Source organism: Dasypus novemcinctus, unplaced genomic scaffold (assembly GCF_030445035.2).
Source record: "Dasypus novemcinctus isolate mDasNov1 unplaced genomic scaffold, mDasNov1.1.hap2 scaffold_183, whole genome shotgun sequence".
In the NCBI taxonomy this organism is placed as follows: Eukaryota; Metazoa; Chordata; class Mammalia; order Cingulata; family Dasypodidae; genus Dasypus; species Dasypus novemcinctus.
The window spans coordinates 78,185-98,736 of NW_026688166.1; the positions used below are offsets into that span (position 1 = coordinate 78,185).

General features: G+C 53.9%; 1 long non-coding RNA gene across 1 annotated transcript in view; it reads left to right on the forward strand.

Annotated features, from left to right (window-relative positions):
• Positions 1-549: 549 nt before the first annotated feature.
• The window catches only part of LOC131277610 (uncharacterized), a 35,042-nt gene continuing 15,039 nt past the window's right edge, over positions 550-20,552 (forward strand). The window contains exons 1-3 of the long non-coding RNA XR_011648204.1: positions 550-954; positions 7,902-8,032; positions 18,913-19,068. This is a non-coding gene — a long non-coding RNA (uncharacterized lncRNA). The remainder of the gene's footprint in view (positions 955-7,901; positions 8,033-18,912; positions 19,069-20,552) is intronic.

A 20,552-nucleotide genomic window follows, 5' to 3' on the forward strand; every position in this document is an offset into this window, starting at 1 on the left:
TTGAGGAAAGGTCTCTCTTGTACACAGTTCATTACTCACCACAGAGACAGCAGTGGATGTTGTTGTTTTGCATTATTTTGGATTCATAGGTCAATGCTGAAATCAACTTTGTTCAGCATTTCAATAGGAGATTTTCTATCTCAGGTTAATAGCAAGTATGGGAGAACCTCTGGGAAGATGGTAGACTAGACACAGGATTCTTTTCCCTCTCAGAAAAATAGAAGACAGGCAGAAACAGCATGGAAAAAAAATATTCTAGGGTTTAGGACACCAGGGGAAGGCTGGACACTGCCCAGAAGAGAAGGGCAAAGGAAAAGAATTGCAATTGCAAAACTGTGAGTTAAAAGCCACAGTTGCAACTACCAGCATCCTCCCCCAACCCATTATAGACCAGGGTTTTTAACAAGGGGTCCATGAGCTTGATTTGAATTAAAAAAAAAAAATTCTTGTGGGGACATGTTGGTGAAGGTGTGATATATTTATTAAATAACACACAGTGTAGTGTAGACTTAGTAAGGGGTCCATGGTTTTCACCTGACTGGCAAAGGGGTCTGTAGCAGTTTGATATAGTTATGAATTCCAAAAATAAATATTGGATTATGTTTGTAATCTGGTCTATTAGTGGGCATGATTGAGTTATGGTTAGGGCTTTGACTGGGCCACGTCATTAGGACATGGAGTCCCCACCCCTTGGTGGGTGGGGACTCACAGATAAAAGGCATGGCAAAGGACAGAGTTGAAGCTTTTGATGTAAGTGTTTCTGATATTGGAATTTGATGCTGAAGATTTAAACTGGAGCCCCAGGAAGTCAGCATGTGGAGGAAAGAGAAGCCAGCCCCAGGAAAGAAGGAACCTTGAACCCAGAGAAAAGAAAGCCCCAGGAACGGAGGAACCCAGGAAGCCTGAACCCTTCCTTGCAGACATCAGCAGCCATCTCGCTCCAAATAGACTTTGGTGAGGGAAGTAACTTATGCTTTATGGCCTGGTATCTGTAAGCTCCTACCCCAAATAAATACCCTTTATAAAAACCAACTAATTTCTGGTATTTTGCATCAGCACCCCTTTGGCTAACTAATACAGGATCCCTGGAACAAAAAAGGTTAAGAATCCCTACTATACCCCTATATTTTTTAATGTAACATTTTATGTAATCTATGTATCTTTTTTTTTAAAAAAAGAACCCTTGCTATAGATACTTTTGTTTTGTTTTTTAAAGTTGAACTACCTTTTTTTTTTTAAAGATTTATTTCACCCCCTCCTTCCCACTGTTGTCTGCTCTCTGTGTTCATTCACTGTGTGTTCTTCTGTGTCTGCTTGTATTCTTATTAGGTGGCTCTGAGAAAGCTGCCCTGGGACCTTCTGGAGTGGGATAGAGGCAATTACTCTCTTGTACCACCTCAGCTCCCGTGCTATGTCTTCTTATTTTCTATTCTCTGTGTCTCTTTTTGTGTCATCTTGCTGCACCAGTTCTCCGTGTTGGCTGGCACTCCTGCATGAGGTTGCTTTTTCCCACGCAGGGTGTCTCTCCTGCACGGGGTCACATTCCTGCATGGGCTGGCACTCTGCGTGGACCAGCTCAGTGCATGGGCCAGCTTGCCTTCACCAGGAGACCTGGACCTCCTATATGGTAGACGGGAGCCCAGTTGGTTGAGCCACAGCCATTTCCCCTGCTACAGATACTTTTGAATTCGCGGGCCTTGTACTAGCAGCTACAGACAAAGGGGGTCCCAGGGATCCACCTTCCCAGGAAAGGGGAGAGAGACAGACACGGCTTAAGGCTGACTCAGCTTTGACCCACAAATTTGACCTGGTGTTCCAGGAGCCCTTCCTTCCAGCCAGGCACGGCCATGCCATTGTTTGTCTTGGTTGCTGGCAAGGGACTAAAGAGATCCAGCTCTCTCCATTTCCCATTCTACTCATCAGGACTGGCTGTTGAAGATGCAGAGGGGAGTGGAATTAGTTCCTACCTGGGAAAAGGGAGGTGGCTGCTGGCAAAGGCTGGAGAACTGCCTCTAAGAAAGTTTGAATCACAAGTCTCTTAGCCTCCAGGAAGCCTTCCCTATCACAGTGATCCAGTCTGTGTTGCAGCAAACACACTCTGACAAGGCACTGAACTGTGAGGGCTGCCAAAGAGCACCATCAGCGGGTGGACTAGGGAAGTGTATGCAAGGAAATTAAAAGTAAATAAGTAAGAAAGGTTTTTTCTGGCTTTTACAATCTCCTTCCCCAAGGCCCTTGGAAGTGGGTCTGCAACCGATTACTGGGTGCAGGGCCCAGATTTGAGGTAATAACAGGGACAATCCTAAAGACCCAGAACAAGCTGAACTAAGAATAGCAGTAACACACAGCCTCCCACCAATAAATCCCTATGAAAGAGAGAGAGATCGAGCATCTGAATAAACTCAACATCCTAAACAGACACCTAGACATCAGCAGAAACTTACAGGCCATACTAAGAAAATGGAAGAAATGGCCCAAGAAAAGGAATAAATCAAAGTCCCAGAAGAGACATAGGACTTCAGAAAACTAATTGAGATGCATATAAATTTCCAAAATTTATGAGTTGAAAGACACTATGGCTAATGAAAAAAGGACATCAAGAAGACACTTGGGCGAGCATACAGAAGAATTTGAAAACCTGAATAGAAAAGTAACAGAGCTCATGGGAACAAAAGACATGATATGTGAGATAAAAAAACACATTAGAGGCATACAACAGCAGACTTGAAATGACAGAAGAAATGTCACAGTGTGGGCTCGCCTGGAGGGTCGCTGCAGGGGCGGTGTGGGCTCAGGTGGAGGGCTGCAACACACGGAGGGGCCTTCCGAGAAGGCGCTCCGGGGCCGGCAAGGTGCGGAGGACGTGCGGTAGGAAGAAGACTACCGAGGAGACCAGGATCTGTGTGCAAGTCTGATTTATTCAGGAAGTACAGCGGTTAATATAGGGTGAAGATGGGGGAGGGGCAGGGGGCATGGCCGGGGGCCGGCAGATGGCTGATAGGTTCGTGCAGGCGTGCATCACTGGTTGCGGGCAGAAGACAGGGTAGCCAGGGTTCTCGGCGGCAGTGAGGCGGGGCTGTCATGGCGTGGCGGTGGCCCTCGGGGGAGAGGCGGGGTTAGGCCACCGAGGGGGAAGCGGGTGCAGCTGGGCAGAGGGGCGGGCAGTACGCCCGAACCCCAAGCGGAGGGCCTTAACGCCCGTTCCCGCCACCCGGGTCCGACTCGCACCGGTGCCTGGAGACGAGCCGACCCTTGCTGTTGCCACGCTCCCACACGGTGCCACCCTACATTTCCCCCTTTTCTTTTATTAAGCGCCGAAGAAGGTGGAAGAGGAAGGGCCAGCGCTCATTTTGTTGGGGGGGGGCCTCGCCAGGCAGCACGTTCGAGAAGCCTGTCTTGGGGGGGGTGAAGGTGGGTGGCGGCGGCCGCCGGGCCCTTTCAGCTTGGGCTAGGTGGAGTAGCCGCAGAACTTGTTGGCGGAGAGGGTCGGGCTCGGCATTCAGGGTCATCATGGCCATCTGAGGGGCGAGGTGTCGCTGGCGACGTTTCTCTCTCCGGGTCAGGTGGTTCGGCAGTGGCAGGCCGGATGAGGTGTCCTGGGATCCAGATGGGCTGGGCGGCGTCATCTGGAAAGACACAAGCAAAACCCCTACCCTGGGCAAGGAGGGGGGCAGGCCCTGAACAGATGTTAGTCTTGGGGTCTTTCCACTGAACAAGGGGGGCCTGTGTGGGCTGGTAGGACGGGCCCCAATGAGCATGTACTGGGGAAAGGCCATCCTCATCAAAGCAGAGGAGGTTGTGGTGGATTAAGGCAGAGGTGACAATTTCTCCAGGTGTGTGGCGGGGATGGTTGCTCCTTTCCTTTTGAATAAGATGCTTGAGGAAGAGATGAGTGTGTTCAACCATGCCTTGACCTTGGGGGTTGAACAGAATTCCAAAGTGATGAGTGATGTTGTATAGTCTCAGGAACGCGGCGAAGGAAGCGCTGCGATATGCTGGTCCATTGTCGGTTTTCAGGTCCCATGGGACTCCCATGAAGAGGATGGCTTGTCTGAGGGCCTGAATGCAGTGCTTGGCTGTTTCTCCTGGGAGGGGAACGGCATAGCACAGGTGGGAGAAGGTGTCGATGGCCACATGGAGATACTTGAGCCTGCCAAACTGGGGCACGTGGGTGACGTCCATTTGCCATCGGGCATTGGGGCGTAGCCCACGTGGATTAACTCCTTGCGGCTGTAGTGGCCCAAGGGGCAGAAGGGGTGCACAGGTTTGGCAGCATCTGACCATGTGCTTGCAGGCCTGGATGGAAAGTTCCGGGAACAACTTGTGAAGGCTCCTGGCAGAGAAGTGAAATCGAGAGTGGAGTAGCTTTGCTTGGTTGAGGAGGTCGCCAGGTGGAGGGGCGGGCGGTCGGCCTCCCGAGCACTCTACTGAGGCTGGGAGGGCTTGGATGGCTTGATCGGCGAGGTTATTGCCGGCGGCGATAGGTCCAGGAAGGCCAGAATGGCTCCTCACATGGGCGATGTACCAGGGCACTGTGCGGTTTTCCAAGAGACTCTGGAGAGTTAGGAGTGCTTGGTCGATAGGCCTTTTGGCAGGAAAAAACGTGGCGAAAGCCAAGACTTGGCAGACTTGCAAGGTGTACAGGCTTTCGGTGAAGATGTTGAGGGGTCTGTCGGGACAGGCGCGGAGAGCTAGGACGACGGCTTGGAGCTCTCCTACCTGGACAGAGTTCACATTGATGTGGATGAGCATTTGAGGCTCTGACGTACCAGGCGAGTAGATGACAGCTGCGAACTTGTTCTTGGAGGCGTCAGTGAAGGTGGTGGTGGCATGTGGGTAGGGGCGGCGAGACGGGAAGGGGTGGTGCGGTGGAGGGATGAAGGATAACTGGGAGATGCCCTGAAACAGCTGATGGCTGGGATAGTGGTTGTCAAATTTGCCATGGAAGAGTTCCGCAAGGACTTGCATGTCTGGACTGGACAGAAGCAGCGCAGTGGTTTTCTTGGCATCAAGCGGCCACACAATGGTGTCAGGGGGAGTACCATATGTGTGGGTGCATTGCCGGACGAGGTCAATGGCCAAGGAGATCCAGAGGGTGACTTGCAGGCCGATTTTTCTGAGCTTGCTTTTGGCGGTATGGAGCCAGAGAAGGGGCCCCTTCTGCCAGAGGAGCCCGGTGGGCATACCCGTGGTAGGCAGGATCAGTGCCAAGATGGCTCGGTTGGGGTCGTGACACTGCAGTTGGCATTCTCGCAGGGCATCATTGACAGCTCGGATGGCCTCCTGCACAGCCGAGGTAATAGCGATTTTCTTTGTTACGGCCTGCGGAGGGTCTTGGTCGGTTTGCAGAAGGGTGAAGAGGGGTTGTAGTTGAGCGGTGGTGATCGGGAGAGCCGAACGGAGCCAATTGATGTGCCCACAGATTTGCTGTAGCTCTGTCAGAGATAGCTTCTGCGGAATGGCCAGTTGGGGGGCCGCAGGCGTAATGGTGTTGTGGATGTTGAAGCCTAGAAAGGTGAAGGGGAGCTCCATGCGTACCTTATCTTGTTGGACTTGTAGGCCAAGGTTGTTGAGATGGCGCAGTAATGCCGTGACGATGGCTTGGAGGCCTCCGGGGGTTTCATGCGCCACGAGAAGGTCGTCCATGTAATGAACAATGTATGCAAAGTTCTTTAATGGCTGAATTGCCTTATTGACATAAAGCTGGCAGATGGCCGGGCTGTTTCGCATTCCTTGCGGGAGGACTCGCCATTGGTAACGCTCAGCTACTTCTTGGTGATTGGTGCACGGGAGCGTGAAGGCTAATTTTGGGCGGTCTTTTGGGTGCAGTGGAATGAAGAAGAAACACCCCTTGATGTCGATGGTGGCGGTGCACCAGTGTCTAGGTATAGCCATGGGGTGGGGGCACCCCGTTTGGGGGGAGCCCATTGGGCGGATGTGCTTGTTGATCTCACGCAGGTCGTGGAGGAGCTGGTACTTGCCTGACTTCTTCTGAATGACGAAGACGGGTGAGTTGTACGGACTGGTGGATGGCTCAATGTGTCCTGCGTCGAGCTGGTCATAGACAAGAGCTCGGAGAACTAAGAGTTTCTGGGATGAGATGGGCCACTGCTCCACCCAAATGGGCTCCTCGGTATCCCATTCAAGAGGAGTGGGTGCTGGAGGTGTAATGCGAGCAGTGGCGTATATCATTGGGGGGGAGCCGTGGATAGAATGGCTCCGCAGTTTGAGAGGACATCCTGGCCCCAGAGGATATTGTTGATGCCGGGCAGGACAAGGGGGTGGAAGATGCCTTGGTGGCCTTCCTTGTCCTTCCAAATAAGATCTTGGCTGGTTTGGAATGAGGGAGCTGTTTCGGTGGCTCCAATGACGCGGGGGCCAGGGAGCACACCCCAGTTGTGTGCGGCTGTTTCTGGGAAGCAGGATATTTCTGCCCCGGTGTCAAGGATTCCCTCGAACCATTGGCCTTCAACCTCTAACTCCATTATTGGTTTCTTGGGTCCCAGTGGAACGGTCCACATTACGGCAGGGGGTGGTGGCGTGGATGAGTGCCTCTTGCTGGCGGGGCTGAGGCCTGCCCCCTCTCACGTTTAAAGGCTGCCGTTGGCTGTTGGCGGTGTGGCAGTATGGGCCCAATGGTATCCTTTGCCGCAGCGGGGACATGGGGTGGGAGGCGCGCGTGGCCTGGCTCCTCCGGTGTCTCGAGGCGTGTTCGTGGATGGTCGTGGTCGGGCAGCATGAGGGCATTCGCGGGCAAAATGTCCGGTTTCTCCGCATTTGAAGCAGTTGGAGGAGAGGGACATGGCCGTGGCTATGGCCTGAGCCAGCACGGTGGCCTGCGGGTCTATGTGGGAGCATGCCAGGATCCAGTTGTGTACTCCCCTTTCCTTCATTGGTAGGATGTCTTGTCGGCAGGCATTGGTGGCCCTTCCAGAATGAGTTCCCGGGCAAGGGCTTGTTGTGCATGCTCGCCAGGGACCTTGCACTTGCAGGCCTCCTGAACCCGGGATACGAAGTCGGCGAAGTCTTCGTCTTTTCGTTGGACTAGCTTGGCAAGTGGCTCAGGTCTGGTGGCGGAGCAGCTGCGGAAAGCGCGTAAAGCCAGCTCGTGAAGTTGGAGCCAGAACTCGGGGGGGGGGCGTTGTGATATTGGGCCAGATTGGCAAATTGGCCCATGCCTGTGTAAGCGTCCGGGGGATGGCGAGCCCCGACACGGGCGTTGTGTGCCACTTGCTTTTCTGCCTCTGATGTAAAGTGAGCACGCCAGTCGATGAATTGGCCGGGGGTTAGAATGGCCCGAGCGAGGGAAACACAGTCATACGGAACCGCGAGCTGAGTGCTAAGCTCCTCAAGCAAATGTTGGGCGTACGGGCTACCGAGGCCGTCCTCTTTAACTGCCTTGTGGAGGTTTTTTATTTTGTCGGCTGTAAAGGGGTACCGATCCTGCGGACGGTGCCGCGAGGGGGCGGCATTCAGCGGGTATAAGAGCGGCATCTGATGCGCGGGGGCCTCTGCCCGTGGGGGCCAAGTACCCATGGGCCCTCTGGCGGATGAGGGATCCGCAGTGGGGGGTGCCCAGGGGGTGGGGAGAGAACGTGGCTCGTCCCAAGATGGCGGCGCCTCACAAGATGGCGGACTGCCCCAGGGGGTAGGCGGCTTGTAAGATGGCGGCCGCTCCTCTTCCGGTGGGGGCCAAGATGGCGCCGTGGCCGGAGGGGGCGGGTATAGGGGGAGGGACTTCCCTTTATCCTCCCAAGAAGAAGGCGGAAGTTCGCCATCTTGGGGTAGGCGCGTCTGGTTTGGGCGGGCAAGAGTCCAGGGCGTTGTTGAGGCAGCTGGACAAGGACTCGGTGTTGGAATCACTGTCTGACTGAGACCCCTCTCCCTTGCTCTTACCGCAGGTGCAGTGGAAAGCGACCCGATTGACGGGGGTGCCCTGGAGGCACGAGCGAATGGCGATGAGCGTGGGGAGAAGGCTGGGGGGAAAACGCTTGTTCTCATATTCCATAGCCGCCATGACGCGGTCAATGAGGTTAGTGTATGTGTCCGGGTCCCACAGCTGGCAAGTGGAGAGCCAGGGGTTGAAAGGCAGCAAAAGGTCCCAGTACATTTGGAGCTGCTTTACTGAGACATTCATATGATTGGTGTCTAAAAGGCTGGCAAGGGCCCTAACCTGAGGCGCCTGGTGGGAGGAAAGACGGCCGCCCATGGCGCCGACGGCGGGGCCTAGCGAAGACGGGGGTCCTTACCTTGCGGGCGAGGCGGGTGGGGGTCTGGCCGGGAAGTTGTTGCCCCCATGTTGGACGCCAAATGTCGCAGTGTGGGCTCGCCTGGAGGGCCGCTGCAGGGGCGGTGTGGGCTCAGGCAGAGGGCTGCAACACACGGAGGGGCCTTCCGAGAAGGTGCTCCGGGGCCGGCAAGGTGCGGAGGACGCGCGGTGGGAAGAAGACTACCGAGGAGACCAGGATCTGTGCGCAAGTCTGATTTATTCAGGAAGTACAGCGGTTAATATAGGGCGAAGATGGGGGAGGGGCAGGGGGCATGGCCGGGGGCCGGCAGATGGCTGATAGGCTCGTGCAGGAGTGCATCACTGGTTGCGGGCAGAAGACAGGGTAGCCAGGGTTCTCGGCGGCAGCGAGGCGGGGCTGTCATGGCGCGGCGGTGGCCCTCGGGGGAGAGGCGGGGTTAGGCCACCGAGGGGGAAGCGGGTGCAGCTGGGCAGAGGGGCGGGCAGTACGCCCGAACCCCAAGCGGAGGGCCTTAACGCCTGTTCCCGCCACCCGGGTCCGACTGTGAGCCCTGGGATTCAGATCTTAAGTTTGGGGAGAAAAAAAAACTTTTCTTGGATTAGAGTTTTAAATATTGTACTGTGTTGTTTTGTTTTTCTTCTTAAAGGAATCCAACAATATGCATACTGGATTTTACTTATTTGCCTACCATTCATTTTAACCCCTCCCCTTATTTTAATTTTATTGAATGTTTTCCATTCCTTCTTCAGTGCTTTTAATTACATTTTTATTCATTCTATTATTCTTTGGGCATCTTTAATTTAGTCTCAATTGCTGATGTGATATTGTCAACTTTACGTATTTGTTTCCTGAGTTCAATGAATTTTGCTTCATTTCTCTCCTGTCTTCTGTCCATTTATGTTCTTAATTTTCATAATCCTGTTGAAGGTATTTTTCTCATACCCCCAAATGCTTTTTTGAGGAAATTTAATTTAGTTTGGAGTGTGATTCAGTTTTCCTCTGCCTCATGGTTGTTTATGGCCGTTTTCACTTTCATTTTTTGTTTTCTTCCTATGGCAATGTAGTATAAATTGAGACTCCTTTTATTTATGGATTCCTTTGGTAGGCCTGGCTATTAGGGTTGTTTACACAATTCCCAGTTATAGAATGCTCTCCTCTGTAATGTAGCAAAGTGTGGTTTCTTTAATGGAGAAATCTTTCAGGTGTAGCAGGGTAAAGAATTATTTGCCCTTTGATTTTTCGGTTCTCTTTTGTTCTGCACATGTTCCTTTGTGCCTCCTTTACTACCACGTCCACCTCTAAATTTTGACACTATTCCAGAACTGCCAGTGCCTGTAGGGCACAAATATTAGGCTTTTCCATCTGCATCTGTTTTTTTCCTGCATCTTGGCCATGTCATAATCATTTACTGACTCGTTAGCTCCTCAATATCATCCAACAGATTTTTTTAACAGTCAATTTGATTGATATTTTACCCTCAAATTCCAAGCAAAAATAATAGGTCCATAATCATTAAAAGTCAGTAGTTTTTACCCTGGGTTTGCTTTTTGGCTTTTCTTTTCTAAAAAATTATTAGGGTGACATACATAAAACAAATTTCCCAAGATAACTGCTTTCAGGTATAGGGTTCAGTGGTATTAAATACATTCACAATGTCGTGCTACCATCCCTACCATCCGTGACCAACACGTTTCTACACCCTAGAAACTCTGAACCCATTAAGCCCTAACTCCCCATTTCCCACAGCAGATATATAAGCGCAGTTTCTGCACCCTGCCTGGTGTTCTGAGCAGGACGGGTGGAGGGAAGGAGCTTGCTGTGTTGAGAGGCAGGACCCCCCTCTGCAGATTCTCCTTCCAGCCCCCAGAGCAGAGCCAGATGATCATTAAATGAAACTAACCGAGGAGTCAGCAATTTTGGCCATTAAAGTCTTGCTGGGACTTGAGGAGCAATTTGAGAATTGTCTTGCCAAGCCGGGTCCCTTTGAAGGCTGCATTTAGACAACACACTCTCATAATTTCACTGGGATTCTATAAGGCCCCATCTTCACAAGGGGCTCCCTAAACCTGCAAACATCCACACTTCTGTCTCCACAGTTTTTGGGAATCAGGTAGTTTTGATCCGGTCACTATAGGTTCTCTTGGCCACTTAATCTCTCCTCAGCCATGAATCCTGTTCTTTTTTTTTTTTTTTTAAATAAAGTGTTCTTCTGTGCTGCCGGCCATGAGCTCCTTCTGGACACATGCTCGTGTCCCCTCCCCTGCCAGGTGCCTTGTCCTGCTTCCACCATGGGAAAGACCAGATGCTTCTGCCATTGCTTCAGAGTGAATTATTATCAATGCCACCGCTAGATTACTAAGTGACTGATATCCCATACATATTTCAACTTCAATCCTGATTATGTGTTTTAGAATTAATGATGAAGAGCTCCTTTGAAATCACTTAACTTTCACAGGCTGTTTATTAAGTACCAGCCTCTTGTGATACAGGTGCTTCAAGAACTGCTTCCATTATCGATCATGTGAAAAAACATTTTGATGTTGTAAAAATAAAGATGCCCCTATTTTCAATTTGATAATGGTGTAGCTGTATTTTGGGGGGTGGGGAGGGTAGAGTGTTTGGTAAAGAATATTTTCAGAGGCAAAAAATGTTTACTTTTAAAGAACTGGTGAAAAATGCAAATACATCTTATCTACCCCTTTTAACGTCTGCCCATGAATTGTGTCCACTACCTCTTCTCAGGTGTTGTATGTCCCAGCCAGCAGATTCCAACAGCCCTCCCTGCATGTAAACACCCCAACTGCCTGTCCACAGACTATCTCACCACCTTCCATTTGTCTGTTGATCTGTTTATCATTATCCCCTCCCATGACCCGTTCCTGAAGAAGGTAAACACAGGGAGCGGGCACTGTGTCTCCAAGACCCTGGCACATGGTAAACACTAATTTTTTTCTTTAACGAGTAAATGAATAATCTGGTTAGGAATGCAAAGTACCAGCCAGTTGTTGAATGAGGGGCACTGAGGAGCCAGAGGGATGCAGATCCAGAGCTGCGCCTGCTCTGCCCTGGCCTGGCCTGCGGCAGGCATCATTAATCTAACTCAGAACATGGGAGTCCACGGAGACCCCAGCTCAGAAGCCTCACTGTGCAGCCCTCCAGGGAGCCACTCCCCACCCTTGAGAGTTGAGCGGGGTAGAGTGGAAGGTGCGCCTTGTGAAGAGGCTGTGCATTCCTTGAGGATGCCCGAGGAGCCAGGGAGGCTTCCTGGAAGAGGTGGCAGGGTGGGCCTGAAAGGCATTGGGGGCAGAAGGGGAGAGAAAGGAATACTTTGGGGGTGGGGAATAGTGTAAGATTTGGAGGAAATAACGAAGTAGAGGGGAGGGTGTGTGATAGGCTGGCTCGGGGACCTGCTGGGCTGCCCCAGATCAGCTCCTGCAGGGTGGCACAGCTTGGCACCTATGCAGAGCCTTGCCTTCTGCCAGCTGGAGAGGAGAAGTTAGGGGGTCTGAGGAAAGGAGAGGCAAAGTGTGTGCACTGCTCAGGACGCAGGGCAGAACACGTTTCCAGTCGTGAGAGAACGGAGGTGATTTCCTGGGTTCCTTACGATCAAGAGTTGAGAGGTGTGTCGAGGGGCCTTTGTCGCATGCAGCCTGATGCAGCCTCTCCTGACACCCACCCAGGAGGGCACAAATCTCCTCTGCCCTGGGCCCAGGGCCCCCTCCTTTCCTTGGGTCACACCCAGTGGTGGGAACATGTCTCCCTTCTCCAGGAGCCTGCGAGGAAGCCCCCGAGGGCAGGGACCCCCTTCCCTCTCCCCCAGGGGGCTACTGCGGAAGCCTCATGCCCTGGGTTTAGGAGGACGTGCATTTTTCTTATGCTGATGACAAAGCCATACATATTCACCAGAGAAAGTGTGGGAAACAGCCAACAGGGATAAATGAAGAGAAGAGGAGTCGAAAGAGAGCAGGAGAGAGATGAGGCCCCCCTATCCTGAGAGTGCTTGTGATCGCCTGCTGTGTGAGTCCATGCACACGCGTACATGTGACATGGAACATGTATGCTTCCCAGCACTTCTGCACACATGTTGTGCAGACATACACACACGTGCTAGATGCAGACATGGAGACACACTCACCACACATATACATGCACAAACATGTGCATACATGCAGAGGCACACAAACACGCATATGCAGACAGAAACACACGTACACAGGGCTACATGCACACACAGACACATCACACACGTGTGCACACACACACTCAGATGGGCTGTGTTTTAATCGCTGTCTGTGGCCCAGGGCCGGCATTCCTCCCACATGACGTCCATGGAAACCTCTCTGTCACCCATTTTCTCCTTTTCCTCCCGTGACCTTGGCCTTTACCCTGCCTTGAGCTCTGTGTTACCTTAAAAGTTACTTTGTGTTTGGTGACTACATTTTGGAGCACTGCTGCTCCGCATGGATAATAGTTTATGCTGTAGTTTACCCTCTCCCCCAGTCCACCCAGTGGGTTATGGCAGCTCTTCTCTCAACATCCACTCAAAATATAAGTGATACGCTAAGGAAAAACAGGAATATCATTTCTTTTTCTTTAGAAGGCTTTTACAGTTCTTTGATTCTGAAAACTATGTATTTGTTTTAAGTACCTTTATTAAAAATAATTAAAAATTAAATGTAAAAAATTAAAAAGAAAAGTTACTTTGCAGCTTTCACCGGTGAAGATGGATGGCTCCGAGCTTTAACGCTCTCTGAGCTCTTCCTGCAGCAGGGCGGCCTGTGGGGGGAGTGCAGGACGCTGTCTCTCTGTGGGCCTGCCCTGTTCCTGGCCATCTTTGGAGTGCTGTTGGGGGTGGGTGTTGGGCGTTTGTCCCGGGCCATGGAGCTTGCTGAGACCCGCCTGTGCTTTCCTTGGGCTCTTCCATGGTTTCCATCCACTTCACCCCTGCTCCTCCCCCAGGGCCCCTGCTCACCCTCCCCCCTCCCCCCTCCCACCTCCTCGCTGGCCTCAGCCCACCCACCACGCTCAGCCCGCCCAGGCGTCCTGGGCCTCCCCAGCTCCCGTGGCCCTTGGGATGCCAGCTCTGCCCCCCCACACCCCTTCTCTTCGCGCCCTGAGTGCCTGTCCCCCAATCTCCCATCTCTCACCATGTGTGCCTTCCCCCTCCCCAGCTCCCTGCACCTCTCATGCGTCACCCTGCGTCACCCCCACCTTCAGTGCAGCCCTCATCTGCCCAGCCCTGCGTGTTTGCCACCTCGCCCTCCTCCACGCCCTGGCTCCCTCCAGCCTGCGCTGTGCTGTGCCTCCTCAGCATCGCTTCCTGCAGTCTCTGGGCCAGCCTACAGCAGTGCCTGTTTCTGAGTCCCTGCACACCCACGCAGGCAGAGGATCTGAGCTTGGCCTTGTTCACAGGTCTGGCAGGAGCCTTTGGTGGGCCCTGCCTGCCCGACACCCCTGGGGCGTGGCTGCCCCCTGCTCAGCCCAGCCCTGCACCCCAGTCTCTTCTCACACTACTGCTGCCTGCCTTGGGACGCTGATCATGGAGGGCGGCTCAGGAGGGGTTCGGGGCGACCGGCATCCCCTCGGCCTGCAGGAGGCAGATGCCTGATGGCTGAGCTCCTGAGCACCTGAGTGAAGAGGCAACTCACCTGTGCGGCCCCTCTGGTACAGGTGCAGCCGTGACTCGCAGCTGATGGCCGAGGACACTGCATTTTCAGTTACCGCTGCTGTCCCTCAGCCAGGCCACCCCTGGGCCTGCCCTGGGGTGGTGCCTGGCTCCTGGAGGCAAAGCGGGATTACGGCCCTCCTCTGGTGTTTATGTGGGCAGGGAGGTGGGTCCCAGGCCGGGCCGGGTGGGCAGGGGCACGGCAGAGCCTCCTGCTGCTGCAGCGCTCCTCCGGGAACCCTTGCCCCGTGGACGGGCAGGAAGAACCGGCTCTGCGGGCAAGCACTTTGGGAAGGCTCCTCTGGACAGGGCTGCCACTCCAGGGTGCCAGGCGTGTGGCTGCGGGCGGGCTTGCTTCCCTTAGTTCTCACAGCACTGGAGCGCTGCTGGGCCCCTGGGCACACTGCCTTGCGAGGGAAGTCCCATGGCGGGGAACCAGAGCCCCCAGCGGCACCAGCCTTGCTCCGTCCCGGAAGCTCAGGGGTGTCAGGGCACCCTGAGTCACACCACTGAACCGCAGGGCCCCTGCTGTTTTGCTGGCCACCTCGAGCAGGTCCGTGCTGCTTCTAAGCCTTGCTCTGTGGGGTGGGCAGAGGCTGTGCCCAGAGTGCATGGGGCTGTGGGTATTGGGTGTGACCCCACCTTAGGGTGGTGCTCAGAGCCCCTCCTGGAGGTCTAGAAGAACCCAGGGGGCAGGTGCAGAGGGTGGGCATGGGGCCAGGCCTGGGGCCGGGCGGAGCAGGAGCCCCCCACACGCTCGAAGATGGCGGAAGGACAGTGGACTGGCCGTCCTGCTGGGTGCACGTCCTCAGCCTGACCCCAGCTCCTAGGAGGATTTGGGACATCAGCTGGGGCTCTGCACACTCCTGTGCCTCGGTTTCCCTCCCTGTAACATGGAGAAGGGGACATGTCAGACTCCATGGCCCGTCGCTCCCTCCTGCCCACCTCCGGCCCGAGCCATTGCTGCAAGCCCTCTCCATGGCCAAGGCACTGTCCTCAGCCCTCGCCTCCCCCTGGGGAGGGGGCACCCTCTACCCATCCCTGTCACAGTGGCAGGAGAACCGCGCCCCCAAATCCACCTTGTGGGGAAGAAAGCATCTTCAACTCCTGGTGCTGCCACGACCAAGCACCACAGGCTGGGGCTTAAACGACAGAAGAGGATTCCCGCAGGCCCCGAGTCCAGAATCCAGACCTGGCCAGGCTCCCTCTGGGGCCTGCAGGGGAGACTTCCCACACCCCTCTGCCGGCTTCTGGCAGGGGCAGGCTGCCAAGCCAGGGCATCCCACCTTGGCTGCCCTGTAGCCTTCTCCCCTCTGTCTCTCTGTGTGTCTCCTCCTCCTTTTTTTTGAGGTATCGGGGATCGAACCCAGAACCTCATACATGGGAAGCAGGTGCTCAACCACCGAGCCACATCCAGTCCTCTCTCCTTGTAAGGACACTGGTTGTACTGGATTAGGGCCCATCCCAAGGGCCGTCAGAGGTTCAGGGGTTTGGACTCAAGCAAGTGCTTTTGGGAGCCGCCGTTCAACCCATAACAGAACATTGAGTCCCATTTTATGATGGGGAGACCGAGGCTCCCAGAGGCCAGCCACAGCGGGTGTCTGCCTCCCAAATCAAGAGCTCAGACTCAGCCAGGGGTGGCTGACCGTAAGTCTCATGTCCTTTTAATGGCACCCTCTGGCCCAGAGACAAAATCACCCTTGGGCACAGAGCGGCCTCCATGGGCCCCCAAGGTGGAGGCTGCCCAGCCCAAGTCCCGTGGCTTCCAGAAGGCCCAGCCTCAGGGCCATGCCCTGGCACTCCTGCCCCCACGTGCCAGGACTGCTGCAGCCCGTGGAACCCCAGCCTCAGAGCTTGGGGGCCGGGTCCTGTGTCAGACTTCCCCAGTGGAGCCCTCCGGCCCAGACAGGTCCCGTGGAGGGGTGTGCTCCGTGGACAGCAGGCGGGCCCTCATCACGGACCCAGGAAGCTCCTGTGGGCGCCCCGTGAATGTCCATCCCACCCTGCAGTCCCAGCTCCGGGGGGCACCCTCCCCTCCTGCGGCATTGCACAGTTGCTGTGGCGAACAAGGGCCTTCCAGGTGGTCCTGGGGACCCACAGCGCCCGCTGGGCAGTGCAGGACACTGGACAAGGTCTCTTGGCAGTCAGCAGGTGGAAGGAGGGTGCCTGGGTGTCCCCTGGGGGCAGGTGTCCAAAGGGGCCATGTCTCTGGAAGGCGGCAGCTGCCTGAAGCCGCAGTGGGTGCCGAGCCCGCGCTGCCCCATCTTGGGGCGCTCCGGGGCGAGGGTGCTCCGTGCAGCCCCTGAGATTGGCTGGTGGCCCCTGGGTCCCACCCCCACCTGTGGGGCACACCTTCCCACCCACAGCCACCCACCCAGGGGGCTGGGCCCTGGGGAAAGGCCCAGCGCCCGAGGCCCTGCAGGCAGCGTCTTCCTCCCTCTTCACCATAGGGAGAAGCTGTGGCCTGAGGTTGGGGCTCACACGGAGAGGCAGGGACCCCACAGCAGCGGGGTGCACGGAGCCCCTGGGCACAGTGGGGCCCGGAAGGGCTTGGCGGAGTGAGGGGGGCACCGGGGCGGTTTCTGGGACTCACTAAGTGTTTCATTCGTTTTGTTCCTGCTGTGCCAGTGCCCCAAGAGCTGGGCACCGTCCCTGTGTCGGGCAGGAGTGGACGGCTCAGAGCGCCCCGCCCTGCCCGCTGTGGGCTGTGGGGTGATCGGCAGGAGCGCAGCTCGGCGGGATGGGGAGGGGGTGTCCCTGCAGGAATGGGGAGCTGGACCACGGCGTGCACGATGGCATGCGGCCCTCAGAGAGCTCCTGTCCCTCTGTCCTCAGGGAGCTGACTCCTCTTCGACTCGGTTTCTCCAGGGGCTGCACCACCTGCTCCTGCCTGGGGGTGGTGGACGCTGGCTGACCGGTGGTCCCACGGCCTGGCCCCATCCTTGAGCCTGCACCCGAGGGAACCGGCCTCCTGCCTCTGCAGGGTCCTGCCGAGCCCTGGCTGCCTCCTTGCCTGTGCTGCCGTGGGGGTCCTTGGGGACCTTGGCAGCCCTTGGCAGCCCTTGGGGACCCTGGGGACTGGCTTCCTCTGCTCTGCGAGGTCCGTGAGCCTATCCCCCGTCCTTAGGTCACCTGCATCTTCCAGAACCGCTGGGACACCTCTCACCCCTTACTGCCCCCCCCACCGGCAGCCTTTGACCCTGCTTCTGGGGGAGCAGAGCCGTGAGGCCATGTTTACCCACAGCCTGCCTTTTCCCTGGGGGGCTGAGAGAGAGGCCGAGGCCCCCGATATCCCCCAAACGCTCCTCCCCCTGCGCCAGCTGTCTTGTCTAGGGTGCAGCCAGTAGCAGGCCTGGAAGGGCCCTGGGGCATGCGCGCTGCCCCTGCCCTGCCCCAGCCTTGCTTTTTCTCCCTGACACCTTGATTGTTGCACGTGGGTTTGAAGTGTAAGATGCATGAGTCCTTGGTGATGTACCAGGCGGGGAAAGCATCTGTGCAAGCAGCCTGGGCTCCAGAAACCAGCCCCTGCTGGGTGCCCCAGTCCCCGCGAGCCCCCACCCGCCTAGTCCCTCGCCCCAGGGATCAGCCCTCCTGCCCTCCAGCCTCACAGGCGCCCCTTGCTGTGTGCGGCTGTCCCCCTTCCCGCACGCGGCTGCCCCATCCGCGGTGTGGACCATGACAGTGCGCTCAGCCGACCTGCCAGGACCGGCCCACCTCGGCTGGGAGACGGCAGTCGGCCCTGGGCCAGGCCAAGCAGGTTCCTAAAGAAAAGTCTTTCTGTGGTCTGTTAGCCATTTCAGAACTTTGGAAATGTTATAGTCAATTCACTAGAAAGTGATTGGAAAAAAAACCCAGAGCTGTTGAGTGCCTTTGTAGCACCAGGCCAAAGCATCTTAGAAGCTCTAGTGTTGATTGATTAATTATCAAAGTTGTTTAAAAATATTTAAATTTTTAGATGTATTGATATTTAAAAAGATAACAAAACAAGAGATCCATTTGGGGAAATTTTCCCTCCAAAGTATTTTTCTAAAAGTTCAGATACTTAAAGTACTCTGAAAAATTCATTATGAGTGACAGATAAGTGAGACATTATTTACTCTAGTTCTAGAGACTGGGAATCATTTGTCTCTTAGGACCTTCCCATTACTTTTTTTTTTTAAGATTTATTTTTTTATTTTATTTCTCTCCCCTTCCTGCTCCCCCCCCCAGGTGTCTGCTCTCTGTCCATTTGCTGTGTGTTCTTCTGTGTCCGCTTGCATTATCTGGCGGCAGTGGGAAATTGCATCTCTTTTTTGTTGTGTCATCTTGCTGCCTCAGCTCTTCATGTGTGTGGCACCACTCCTGGGCAGGCTGCATTTTTTTTTGTGCTGGGCAGTTCTCCTTACAGGGTGCATTCCTTGCGTGTGGGGGACACCCCTGTGTGGCACGGCACTCCTTGCATGCATCAGCACTGCATGTGGGCCAGCTCACCACATAGGTCAGGAGGCCCTGGGTTTGAACCTTGGACCTCCCATGTGGTAGGCAGATGCTCCAGCAGTTGAGCCAGATCTGCTTCCCTCATTACTTTCTGGAGAATGTACAGAAGCCCCTAGCTCTTGGGGTTCAAGCTGGAGCCTGGAGAAGGACTGAGGGTCATGGCTCTTGGTTATATGTGAATGCAAAGCGCCAAGGCTTCTGGAATAGACACAAAAAGTCAGAAAATAAAGCCTTGTAGACAAATTATAAGTGTTGGGATGGTTTCAAACCCAGAAAACTGGACTTAAACAACCCTTGGTATAATCTTCATCCTCTCTTCTAAGAGGCCCTGACAGTTCACATCCAGCTAGGTGATGTCTCCACTGAATGGCATGAGTGCTGGCCACAAAGAAGAAGAAACGTTCCCAGGAGCATTCCCAAGGTGAAGGAGACCAGAGCCCTTGTTTCCTGGCACCCTGACCTTATTTTTATACAGAATACCCACCTGCTGCTTAAAAACATCTTGTTTCACATCTCTCACAGGGTCAGAAGAGAAATCCCAAGGGCCGTCAGAATGAAAGAGCATTGATCAGTCTCACAAGGTGCAGGGCCTGGCCTGGGAGTTCCCAAGGAGGCCCTCCCAGGCCGACCTACAAGAAGAGATGCTCAGCAGCCCGGATGCCAGAATGGGGCCTGCAGGTAGGGCCAGCATCTCTTCTGTCTGGGATTCAAAATATAAAGTGGGCAGAGCCGGGGATTTGGGCCTCCTGAACTTGGGCTCCTGTGGCTGTGATTAAGCTGAGCCTTCCATTGAAAAATTGTGATAGCCTGCTTTTAGGAACAGTCCATTTTAATCCATGATGTCTTGTTGGAAGCCATTCTTGGAAAGGAGACTGAAGTATCTTCACTTCAGCTGCATAGCTATATATGTATTTTTTTCTTTGTCTTTTTTTTTGTTGTTGTTACATTAAAAAAAATTTGAGGTCCCCTATACCCCCCACCCCCCTCGCCCCACTCCTCCCATAACAACAAGCTCCTCCATCATCATGGGACATTAATTGCACTTGGTGGCTGCATCTCTGAGCATAGCTAGATATTAACAGCATCCTCAAACCATGAAACAACCTTTTCTAGTGTGGACCCACCGAGCCACATGTACCAAGTAAAATCTCAGCTCTGCTGGTTCTGTGTGTATAACAAGGCAATAGCTGAGTATGCTTGAGTGGGTCTTGTGCCATTGCTGAGATCTGTTTCTTCTATTGCATGTTTGCTTTGGAGGGGACAGCTTCTGACAGAAGTGAAATCATCACCAAAAGAACAGGGCATAAGGTGGGACAGAACTTGTTAGCAGTCAGCCTCATCAGGTTAACTGTGATTTCGAGGCTAGGAGAAGTCCAAAACCACGGTGTCAACAAGGAGACGCTTTCTCCCTTAAGGCTGTGGCATTCCGGGCTCACTCCTAGCTATCGTTGGGCCTTGTTTTAACTGTCACATGGTGATGGACTCTCCTTTCTCTTCTGGATTCCCTTGATTTCCCTTGCTGGGATTTTGATAGGAAAAGTTGTAAACCAATAAATCATTTTGGGGAGAAATTCCCATCTATGAACACAGCATGTCTCTTCATTTACTGAGATCTTCTTGGATATCTTTCATAAGCTTTTTGTAGCTTCCAGCATGCAAGTCCCATCTATATTTTATTAGATTTACATCTAAGTTTTTAGTTTTTCTGAGCAATTGAAAATGGTTTTGTATTTTTAGTTTAGATTTACACATACTTTATTGCTAATAGAAATACAATTGATTTTTGTACATTGATGTTGACACCTTAGTTCCCTAGGGCTGCCTAACTTAAGTATCACAAAATGGGTGGTGCTGCTGAAGGCGGCTTAAAACAACAGGAATTTCTGGTCCCACAGTCTGGAGGCTTGAAGTCCAAACCCAGGTGCTGCTGGCAGAGCCAGGCTCCCCTGAAGTCGGTAGGGTTCTGCCCGGCTGGTGGCATAACTCCATCCCTGCCTCCGTCACATGGCTCTCTTCTCTCTGTCAGAGCCTGATCCAGATTGGTCTCATCTTAAGAAATCATATCTTCAAAATCCTGTATCCAAATAGGGTCACGTTCATGAGACTGGGGGTTGGGATATGAATATGTCCTTTTGGAGGACACAACTCAATCTGTAACAGTT